Raw genomic sequence first — 12,914 nt, 5'->3', positions numbered from 1 at the left:
TACTCGTACATAATATATGAAATCAGTTGAAAAATGTTTAAAACAAACTCTAAGAGCGTAACCGTAAGCGTATTGTAAAACCGTTACGAAACGCATAGAGTTCTGCCCTTGGCACCAAGCGTCGCGTATGTGTAATCGTTTTATAAGTGAAATCTAATTAGTTATGTAGTCGAAATCATTGCATCGCTGGCGTCAGATGTCTTCGACGGAGGTATCGACAATCTTACTTTCTCGTCAGATGAAGAAGATTGTTTAGTATTTGATTATCTTAGAAGTTTTATTTTTTACGCCTGTTTTACGCTACGCTGACGACAGAAATCTCATACGCTACGCTACGACGACGCGCGACGGTTCGTGTGCGGACTTGTTTGAAATTGTTCGTGCTCGTAGCGCTCTCGTTCTACGCGCGTATTACGATACGCTTACGCTCCGTGTGCTGAGAGCCTTAGACTTTTCAGTAATGCCATTTAGGTATTTTTCAAAAGAAAACCTGTTCGGTCACTGTCTCATTTTGACAGGGAGATTATTCCAAAGGCGACTCATAGCAAAGGCTTCCAAAGGCGTAGGTACCAGAAGCATAGCTACTCAAAGCATTTTTACATTACGATTTTTCAGTTTTAACCTAGTTTCCTAGGCATTTTCCGCACCTATATTTTGACATTCGATAATTTTGATGCAAAGAAATAAGGGCGCCGTTTTCGTGTGGTAGCTAGAGTGAACCAAATATTTTTAGGAAATTTTCATTATATCCAGTGGGCGGCTGGTGGGTGAAAATTATGTCACAATTATGTCAAACGCTTTCCGCAATGTAGATACGAGTATGCCTACAATTGATAAAACCGGCCCGTCGGCCGTTAGACACCCCTGCACGTGTATACTAAACCTAGTTAAGTGTGTAAGTAGGTACCTACGATGTAAAAATAAAAACTGCATACAATTTAACACCAATCGTACGAAATTTAATACTTTTTTTTTAAGCGTTTTGTCAAAACCCTTATCTACAAATATTGTAAATTATTAAATAATGCCAGTGTCTTAGAAAAAATATACTATAGTTAATACCGGTGATATAGCCTGACTAATGTTCATTTGATGACGTGTCTAAGTGTCCTTTCTGTAAGCCTTTGAGTCGTCGACTTATGCCTCGGACAACTGACATGTCTGCCTAGATTCACGACAACAGTGTGTAAAGTTAAAAGTACAAGTAATCGTAGCTTACCCAAGCAAATTGTAGCACACACCTTGTCATTTACTTTGAATGCTAGTAGGTAGTGAGTTTGAGTATTAGTTTCAACTTATTATTAATACTTAAATTATGTCAAATCTCAGTCTCACTTGATTACTTACGTTACAGGTTAATACACATTTTACACAAGTTATTTTCACTTGGCAAAATATCTTATATATAGTACTTAGCTGTTTCTTCATCTTCTGCCGTTACAATGCCATATTACTCAATATTAAAGGCTTCAATTGGGATAATTTTAATGAGTACAATTTAAGTGTCTATTTATGCGAAAGCCGTAATTTTACTATGTGATATGAGCAAATTAATGTTACCCAATTACCCATATGTAATGCTGTCAAATTATTTTTGCTGAAATCTTATTGTAATAATAATATAATAAAATAGCATGCCCGTGCATTTGAATACCCTGTAAATAAAATTCGTTCACTTATTATTGTTATGTTTTTATTTTAATCAGATAACTCTCATGTTTGTTTTATAATTTGGTAGGAAATTAAGTAAGGCGCCGCCGGCGCTCCCCTTTATTACGGTTATTGATTATGTTTTAAGAGCCTGCTCGCGGCAGAGTTATTTAATGCTCCTACGATTAACATACATCGTGTTAAAGTAGGCGTTTTAATTGTTATCCTTATTGCCGAGGTGAATTTAATGCCTGTAATAATATTGAATTTTTTGGGATAATATATTTTTTTATATTCTGTTAAATACGTTCCGGTAAATCCGGTTGGTGGTGTTATCGTTTCTGTAATAAATCACCTTATTTCTTAGACACTAAGTGTCCTCATTACTTACTACTTGAGATTTATTATTTTTATATACCCACCGTTACCTACTGTATAGATTAAAATTTGTAAACTCGTTCTTTAATTTGCTTAGTGTGAAAGTATAGTTATTTACAGTACATACGGTGCTACTTTACCGTACTAGTGCGATAATTAGAACATTATGTAACTATGTCGAAAATTTGAAGAGCCATATGTACAGTAAAACGTTGTACGATACATGTGCAAATAGATCATTCGCAACTCGTGTCGATTTAAAACACTCCCTTTTCTTTGGTCGTGTTTTAATTTATCGCCACTCGTTTCGAATTTCCTATTTTTCGCACTTTTATCGTAATGTACTATTACGATAAAAGTGCAGAAAAGTGCGATACAAAGTTTCACAGTACATATGGCTCATTAAAGTTTCAACATATGCACGGAATGTGCTCATTCCCGCACGCATTTCCGGCGAAAGTAGCGTCATATGTACTGTAAAATAATATTTTTAATTCTGTCATTTAAACGTAATGAAATGTCGCCCATTCAACGTTCGAGCACGTAGCTCACTGATCGATGTGTAGTTATTGATCGTTTTTTAAACGGCGTGTGCTGCTATTATTAAATGTCATTCAATCATCCGTTCACGGCCCTCAGATAGGGTTCTATTTATTCATTTTATATGACTCAATAATTCGATTATTAATAATTGTTTGTCAAAGACGAAAGATGAAAGCTAAACATATATAACTTTGAATTGACCTGATCAAATATTTCTTGTAACCAATGTTCTAACTCGCACCAGTCATCAAAGTGTCCTCCGTTACGCGAATTGTTTTTTTTTTTTTCAGAACGTGTCATCGAAACCGGAAAAATATTTAATATCTGTCTTAATTTGTAGGTACTTACACTTTGCGGAAAAACACGTCTTTTTTATATCCAACGGATTCAATTATGCTTCTTCGTTTATACTTTAGTACAAAAAATGTCGCAGGCATTTGACTTCCCTTATTTCAAAATATTAGAATGTTCTCAACTTGGGTAACACAGTCGCAATCGTGTCATGTTACAAAGGGTCGTTATTTTTATATAACGTAACAAATAACAAAAATACTGTTGGTACATTTTTTAAATCTGTTTATAATCTCATATTCAGTGTATAACAATGTTTATAGGGCTCTTCTTCTTATGGTGTCATATCCTATCGGATGTCGGCGATCACCATGCGAAAGTTTTCTCTGATCTTTGCCGTTCTAGAAAGAGTGGCGGCGTTTTTGGTACCGGTCCAATCCCTAATATTTTATGTTGTTCTAGGTCTTCCTTTACCTCTTTTACCTTCTATGATTTTTCTCAATATGTCATATTTACTATTCCTGTAGATATGGCCGAAGTAAGCTGTTTTTCTTCTTTTTATTGTTAGCACTACTTCCATTTTCTTTTTCATTTTCTTTAATATATTTTTATTGGATACTTTATCTACCCAAGATATTTTTAACATTCTTCTATAAATCCACATTTCAAAAGCATTTAATTTTTTGATTATAGACTTATTTATAGGGATGAACTCTCAAATATTGTTTATTCGTATCCAGAATGTTTGTTATATACTTAAAGGAAAATCTATTAAAATGCCAGCGATTTATTATTCTACACATTTTGTGCGCGAGATGAAAAAACTTTATTCCATTATACTACGGCAACATATTTCGATTGCTTGTCTTTCTCATCTACCCAAAGTAATCGCGTTCAAGCTTCAAGCGACCTAGATCTAAGTCATTTTTAACCTTCCCTTCCTTCAAAAAAAGGTTTTAAGTTTGACCCGTATGTATGTATGTTTCTCCGCGAATATCTCGCGTTAGGCTGAACCGATTTTGATAGGATTTTTAGAAAAGTGTTTGTTATATTCTGGAGAAGGTTTTAGTATACAGGAAAGGGTCGAAAAACTAATTGGACCCGGTAGGTGACGCTGTTACCGGTATGTCGTCAAATTTGATTTGCTGAAACCGATTTAGATGAAATTTTGGGAGTGAGTGGGCGTGAGTGGGAATGGGAGTGAAAGTCAGGTCTATCAACTATTATTTACATGCCTTTACTTATATCTTGTCGAGTCTTTTGAGAGTTAACTTTTTCTTAACAAATCTTAATCTATCTCGCCAGATCGTATAGATATACGAGTATGTACATCATTTTAACACTAAGCAAATTAAATCTTACAGCCCGATTCGAAGAATGAGATACGATAACGATAAGTTCTGGTTTTGATAAGTTCTCATTTAGATATCGTTTTTATGTCGTATAATTGACAGAAGCAGCTCGATTCGGGCAACCAATGTCATGGGATCATCGGGACATCGGAATTGAAATAAACGTCAATTTTGACATGTCGTTTAGTTATCGATCTTTTTAAGATCTTTCCAAGATTTTGAACTTGTCTTAATCATTCTTCGAATCGGTCCGTTAGTTACAATTATACAATGCCAAACACTGCCTACAACTGGCCAAGTTGGATCTGGATATGGTTAGGTCGGTGTGTTTCAATGGCTCTCCTATACCTTTTAGCCCGTCTGTAAAGGATTTAGGCGTACACTTGGATTGTACTTTGAGCTGGAGACCGCAGGTTGCCGAAATCAGTCGGAAGGTAACCTTCACGCTCTTAATAAACCCAGACACTTTTCGCTAGTCAAAACTAAAACTTTATTAGTTAACACCTTAATCCTACCTATTATCTACTGATGACTGGTGTTCTGTGCTATCCTGATTTAAACGAAGAGCTACTTGAAAAGTTGACCGTCTACTTAAATATTGTATCCGCTTTATCTTCTGTCGCCGGAAATATGATCATGTGTCCTCATTTCGTTCCCAGTTGGGCTAGCTCCCTATACGTCAATGGCATAATATTCGTATGCTCTGCGCTCTCTATTCCATTCTCAATGATCCACACTCCCCTGAATACCTTCACTTTTAAGGTGCTTCTCGTGACCGTCTATTTCGCTCTACTGGCAATCTTTCTCTTTCTATGCCCACTCATGGAACAGGCTTCATGTCAAACTCTTACGCCATTCAGGCAGCACGTCTCTGGAACGGTGTTCCCTCTAACATAAGAAAAGCTCCCAACAAGTCTGCTTTCAAAAAATCTGTGTGTGATTTATTTGCTGGCAGTTCAAAGATTAATTAAGTATCAGTCTCACGAATCGGTTAAGTATATAACATATGTATGTGCCTTTATGTAAGGTTAACACCTAGGTACACCTAGGTAGAGAATGCCTCATGGCATTAAGTTCGCCTTTTGTACATTAAGTTTTTCTTTTAATAAAGTTTAAATAAATACGGCGAAACATAATAAATACTTAAATAAATATTTGGGAACAATCAATATGTTTCATCGCGATTATCATATAGGTTATTAATTTCTTTTTTTAAGGGAACCGCCTTCAAAAAACTAACCCACTGAAAAGCAGAAAATATTTTTTATATATCTCACCCCAATCCTTGTCTAGTCCCTATCCCGTCATCGTAAAGCAAATTTCTGCCAAAAAGTAATTAATACCTAATAATAAGAAAATTAATAACCATCCGGGTAATTACTTAGTTCTTGAAGGCGGTGTCAAATCAAAGTTATAGAGAACAACATTTTAGACAACGAAGAACGAAAAGTACAACAATGAAGAAGTAATCAAAACAGCAGTTGTACACTTGACTTTTGACGGATCCAAGAAATCCATACGTTTGTGACAAATCCGAAGAATTTACTCCAATTAAGTACCTGTACCTAATTAAATTATTTTCCAGATTAACGATAACGATTGCCGTTATTCCCTAAACATCCACTCAACGCCTTCACTCGCTAGCTAGCACGCGTACATACTTCAGAGATATTCTCCTGGTTGTCAATAAGGGAATAAAATTTCTGTAGCCAGTTACGGCGGAACGACTGACACATCATTACGTGACTGAACCTTTTCACCCTCTGAGATCACAATGTATCGGGGCCATATAGGGACCCTTCCCTATTGCCTAAAGCGGGTTAGCTTACGAAGAAGGCCTAAAAGTTTCATTTTTCCCAAACGATTTTCATTCCAATCAACAGAAGAATTAACGAACTTTATTTTGTACCTAATAATAATTTATATAACTCCTTAATAACCCGCTTTTCGCAGAGATTTGTGTAACTACCCATCGAAAAGTCTATGAAAACAAATGTGTTAATTGTTGTCAATAGTCCGACACGCAAGTAGTACTTACCTATAGTTACCATCCGAATGCCACGAAGATACTCCTCTTTGCCGGTTATGCCCCGAACATACCCTACATGCTCTTGAACGATCCCTAATAAAAGTACCTTGTGTATATCGTACAAACAATTAGGTTTCATTTTACGAGTAGGAAAGCCATTTAAAAATAGTCAGAAAAAATAATGTTTTCCATTCCCTTTAGTCGAACATGCTATGCAAAAAATGTATTTATAAGACATGTTTCTAAACTTTTTAACGAAAATGAAAAACTTAACAATTTAGATTTGTTTAACTGTTCTGTTAATTCACTAAAAAGTGCTTTTCGGTAATTATTTTTTTTTTTTCATTATTTATGTCACTTTCCGGTAAATATGTCACTACTCATAAACTTCTACAATTAAACCTTATTATCAATTATTATCAATACCTATGGGCCGGGTCGATTCAAGAAAATTGGCGAGGATTTCTTATAAAATAAATTTGACTGAATTGTGCACAAAACGTGCGCCGCTGGCTCTCGTGAGTCTACCTATACCTTCAAACTTAACTACCTAGTACCTATTTTTGTTTGTTGTTTTATAGACTGCAGTTTATATACAATAAGGAAACTCCAGGTCTTAATTTAAGAAATATTCTTGTAAAATTGTTTGTAAACGACTGTTAGTTTCTTAATTAAATAAATAAAAATATCCCTCATTTTATATCATAAATTAACCTAATGTGGTCTTTACAAATTGTCAACTTACAAATTACTTGAAAAGAAGCTTTAGCTCTGGGCGTTTTCGATATTTGCTCGTGGATCGTGCTCGTGTACAATTTTATTCGCATTTACCAAACAAGAAGAGGTGTAATAATGTGCGTAATCTGTGTAGAGACTGAGATATAATATACCTTCTAGAATATCATTGTCAGAATAAAAATTCCCAGCTAGTAAGTAGATTAAACTGTGGGTTGGTTTTTTTTAAGAAATTCCAGATAAGATGATGTTCTCAGGTCGGTAGACGGAAACCTAGTTAGGAATTAAAATTAGTTTGGCCCGAGGAATAGCTGCATATAGACTAACTGGATATTTACTCTGGTGTAGATAGATATTTAACTACCAGCTTAACTCAAAACATAAATACTTACAATTTGCGTAAACAAATGAAAACGTAAAACACAAAAGTCTTAGTGATTCCACACTGGACTCCGCCTCCGTTCTCGTGAATTCAGTTTTATTAATCCCACCATGCGTATAAAGAAATCATTTGTTTTTGTTTTACCCAATTAAAGGGAGAGAAGGGGGAACAAGGCAACGTGGGTGGCAAACAAATCCGAACGACGTCTCTACTACTTAACGCTTTCTCTCCTGCTGCAGCCACCCCTATTATTGCTTGGCTACCTGGAAGCACGTTATATAATTATATTATGGATAAGAGTTAACTTCACAACGATTCCGGCTGCTGCAAAAAAAAACTTAATATTATTAACTTACGGAGTAAATACAAATCCCATCAAAAACATTTTCATGTAAAATGTTGCCAAGACGAAACCATAAGGTCTTGAAAAAAATATTCCAATGATCGAATTCGTCACTGTCACCTTTAGATTACACTTTCCTAATTTTTAAATTTAAATACTCGTAGTAGTTTAAATTCATGTGTATGTTGTATCTAGCACATTTACAATTTAAGGAAATTGTAGGTCTTATGTTTATCAGAAAGCTTTTTTGTACAGATTTTTTTTGTATGTGACCATTTGTTTCTCAATAAATAAAATAAAATAAGGCTCGCATTGTCAATAAATTATCAGATCTCTTGTAGAGCCAAGTTTATATAACTCTACAAGCCCTAACTTTACAAACTCTACACCTTAGTCAAAATGTGGCTTGGCCGTTTTGCGGGGTTTTTTTGATATCAATAAAATCGAAAGTATAAGAGCTATGCAATATAATTTTTTCATGCTTAATAAGGCCACTATTGACATTATATCCCGAGAATTTTGTTTATCTAGTATAATCCAAACCCAAGTTATGTTTAAAAAATGGCGAAGCGCTTCGAGATAAGGTGCCCTTGCGCTTCGCTTTGCTCGTCTTGGCGGGGGCACTGCCGTGCCCCCAGATAACAACAGTTTGGGGGTGTCATTTCGTACAGACAAATCCGGCGAATTGATCTTAATAAGGGACAGTAGCCCCACAATATCTCCAGGACGCTGGAATCGGATTGTAGTGCAATATTTTGTCGTGAGCGAGCCAGTAGTAATCCCAATTTTCTATATTTATAGAGGTCGGCTTGTCGACTATGTCCGTTTGGAAAAGTTGTCTTCAGTTTTAACCGGAAGGAAGTCTGTTAGTTAGAATTCTAATAATCCTGGATCATTGCATACCTAACACAAAATCTATCATAATTTTGGTATTCGGTTATTTGCTTTGTCTGTTATTTATTTTGTTTTGATGTTTCGATAATCTTTGACATATTTTCTTCACTAAATCTACTATATATGAGTTAATTGTCTCCGCTCTTTAATTCGTACTTACTCGTACTTCAGGTTTCGTCGATTGCAGGCGATTATTCTTATTTCATGAACTTATTACCTACAACTCAATTATGAATGACTGAACTCACGCACAGGAAAAGCCACGAGACTGTTTCCATAGATTATTTAAGATTCTACCAGTCACCTTGGCCAGGCCCTCTGGGTGGTTAGCCAACATGCCCATCGTTAACGCTCCGTAGCGTAGCGTAGTCATCTCTCTCTATCACTCTTCCATATTAGTGCGACGTTTAACTCAATAAATCGGTCACAGGTTTAACAGCCCAGTAACGATTTTAGAGCAAAAATGTAAAATTGATAGATTTAGTTATTGAAATTGTACACCTTTCGTTACGTAATATGTAAATAACAAGGTATTGGTTTCTATTAGCACGTTTTCTCATCTTGCCTTTTAATAATGAGGTCGCAAGCGTGCGTCCCCGGTAATATGTGACGAGAAGGGACAATTTTTAAAAATTCATGAAAAAATTATGGTGGTAAGTTATACAAAATGTTGTATAAGAACAGTTTCAGCAAGTGTTGTAAATTGTTTAAGTATCAAAATTACGTCGAAAGTAAGTCTAATTTCAGAGAAATTGTCACTTGTATTAAAATAATTTTTGGGGAAAACTGATTTCGTCTAACTTTCATTTTTTTTTTTTTTTTTTTTATTTTTTTTTTTTTTTTTTTTTTATTATAAACTGATCGGCGATTGGCTCTAGTCACACCTGATGGAAAGTGAAGACAGGGCCTAAGATGGAGCTCACCGATTCAGTAGTAGCCTATTCACTCTTGCTTTAAAGAGACCGAGGTCATATTTATCAGGGAATACAGAGGGCGGGAGCGCATTACACTACTTCAAATTTATAATAACAAAAATGTAGTTTAAAGTTGAAGTCCTGTTGTACTTTTATATGTGTAATACAAAATTACCATTTTTAGCAGTCCAAACTTACAAATAAGAGCTTTAAAATCAGTGCTTTACGCGCGTTTACCTAAACGTCCATCAGAAAAAAAATCATTACTAATTAAGTGACTCTTTTTTCAAATGAAAGATAACAATACGTGCTAATAGAAACCATTACTTGTTATTTCTAATAGTTAACAAACGGTGTACGGTTTAATCGCCTAAATCTATCAAATTTACAAATTGATTGACATTTTTGCGACTTACATCGATAACGGCCTGTTAAACAAAACACTAATTTGGAATAAAGCGGCCCAGAAATGTTACGAAAGACGCTTTACTTACGCTTCCCACGTTATATTTGCTGCGCACACTTCCCATGTAGGTACCATCTAATCAAAAGCTTTTCTTTGTTTCGTACGAATACTCTAACCAAGTTATATTAGAAGCAAAATTATTTTAACAATATAATAATTTTAACAAACGTAGTACTTAAATAGTAATTATACTTAGAATAATGTATGTATGTATGTATATACTTTATTGTACATAGAAATAAAAACACGAAAAACACAGTTACAGAGTAAATTAAATACAACAAAGGCGAACTTATCCCTGTATGGGATCTCTTCCAGTTAACCTTTGAGGAAATGAGTAAAACAGAAGTAACGGTGAATGAATGACAAACACAAACAAAAGTGTACAATCACTGAAATTAATGAAATTAATAAATACACGTATACCTACGAACTAGCACAAGTACGAAGGCGTTTGAGTAATATTACTTTTCGTAGAATTTAAAATGCGTCTATAATTCTACCAAATGGTCTTGTCAACTTATTTAAATACAAGAACTTTTATTTTTATTGACAACCCAACACACGACACGACCTTAGGTCAGAAAATAAGAGTCCGAAGTAGTTTGGATTATCGTGTCCATAATTAATACACAAACTGTCGTTCCTTCCGCCAGCTGTCGTGGCCACTAAAGCCCCGGCCGGCGGACGCCGCGCGCATAAACGGTCTTATAATGATTTCCGCAGTGACGGCAAGATGCCTACACGACCTACACGACTGCGATGATTTATTTACTCCCTGACGATGCTGGGATATTGAATTAAGTAACATGTCCTTCATTTATTTTTGATATAAAGGCTTTCGTCACTCCTTTCCTATTTCGCTGTTCACTGGTCAGTTCTTAAGATATATCTTTGGGCATAAGCATTATATTGGTTTAAAGGGATAGAAAGCTTATGGATGGTTTGAAAACTTATTAGGTGTGCAACTCTTACTGGTTTCTCGTTTGGGTCTGGTTAAAGGAAAGAAAAATTGTCGGCTTCTTAAAATATTAAATTCTACTCTATTCTTCAATTAGATAGCCTGGCGAACTCTATGCTTCTAAGGTGCAACTGAAAAATCATAAAGATCCTTCCATTATTACAATGATCCTTCTTTGGTAAATAACTACTATAAATTTGCCTTTTACTGCATTTGACACGTAGGAATATCAGTTTATTACTAAAAGGGTTCATAGGTGTCACACAGCAAAATTGACCGTATATATTATGCTGTATCATCTAAATTTCCGCCCATAAATCAACAAAAATCATGCATGAGGCAACTGTAACTCACTAGACTGTGCCGAACAGAACATAAATACTTCAATTTGTTCACTCCAACTGATATATGTGGCGATACTACAACTCCAAGCGGCTTAAACGGATCACAAAGTTATAACAATATTTATCACTCCTATATTGTAGCAAGTGATAAATGATCGCCATTATGGGCCAGCTACCTGTCTGACATGGAATTTCATTTAAAGAAGCCCTATATTGCCGTTCCGCTTGCTAATTTTGTATGTCTATGAATCATGTTTATGAGACAGGGACATTTTTGAGCGCGTGCAAGCATTGTTGGAAACTGTTAGAAAAGTGGTTTTGGAAGCATTTGCCAGGTTAAGTACCTGAGAATGTGCAGTAGAATATATCACGTAAAAGGTACGATAAAAGTTTTATATACAATGAGTACGAATTATACAGAGAGCTTGCTTTACTCGTAGTCTCTCTTCGGGATCAAATCCCAAACGAGGTTATTTGTCGAGATTACCGACAACAGCGACATATGCAATAGTGCAGGGTACTGCAGAATCAATTGCCGAAGACGGCATTGTCCCGGTGGCCTCGGAGAAGACTAGATAAAGTTGACATCAACATCTTAAAACTGAATTATACGGGATTAAGTCCCGTTTTCGTAAATAATGCTGTGTAAAAAAATCGTGAAAGTTAAAATTGTTTTAATTACCGATGGGCAGTGGGGTAGACTGGTTGTTGCAACTCACGCAGTGCATGGTGTCCTGTATACAGTTGGCGGAACGATTATATAAGTAAAGCATCGGGCAAGGATCGGCGTAGAAAAGATGAAGAAGCGCAGTGGCGGGTCGTGGGAGAGGCCTAGCTCCAGCAGTGAACTGACACAGGCTGATCAAGTTATCATCTACGTTGTAACTGTATGCGCGGTTTTATCTTTTTCAGTTTTTCAAATGCCTTTATATATATATATATATACAGTATGTATAAAGTAAAGTTTAATCAAGCTGCACAAGAAGGTGTAAAGCATTTATTATGTATATTTGCTACATATGTAAAACAGTCGTAATAGTGTCAGAGGACGGTACTTACCCTGGCACTTTAGTTGAGTACTGATATGAATATTCGACAAACATTATATCGGTGATCGTCAAAGTCAATGTTGTCATAGCGCTGCATATTAATGCTAGTTTATGATGTTTACCCCAGGAGTGCTGTTTCATGAGATTTAAACTTGTTGAATAAATAGCTGTTTTAAATATATTGTATCGTTAATCTTTCTTCATCTTCTTTTTTTCCTTGTTTTTCGGTTGAGGTAAATATATCCTAGACAAGATTTCGTATTTATTATTTATATTTTTGGGTTCGTAATTAATAATGGTGATGTTTTCAACCTTACTCCGTGAGGCGAACAAGTCGACCTCATTATGGGATTAACTCTGATGTGACGAAATAAAAAGTCTTTTGTATATAAAAACTGTTAATTGGTCTTGCTGTATCGGATTCTGTATAATGAACGAACGTATACTCCAATTCTAGTCGCCCCACAAACTCGCCGTAGTCACAATTTACGACTAGTCGATGAAACTGTAAAATAATGTCGTATTCGTCGGGAGTATCTCGCATACGAGATGAACAACCCGTCACTTTCTAATTAATACAGCT

The 12,914-nt window shown here is 35.5% G+C and overlaps 1 protein-coding gene across 2 annotated transcripts in view; it reads left to right on the top strand.

Annotated features, from left to right (window-relative positions):
• LOC133517187 (protein O-mannosyl-transferase Tmtc3) overlaps positions 1-12,914 on the top strand; it is a 215,209-nt gene that overhangs the window by 131,907 nt on the left and 70,388 nt on the right. The gene's annotated exons all lie outside the window — the stretch shown is intronic.

Source organism: Cydia pomonella, chromosome 4 (genome assembly GCF_033807575.1).
Source record: "Cydia pomonella isolate Wapato2018A chromosome 4, ilCydPomo1, whole genome shotgun sequence".
NCBI classification, from domain to species: Eukaryota; Metazoa; Arthropoda; class Insecta; order Lepidoptera; family Tortricidae; genus Cydia; species Cydia pomonella.
This window is presented reverse-complemented; position numbering and strand designations above follow the sequence as displayed.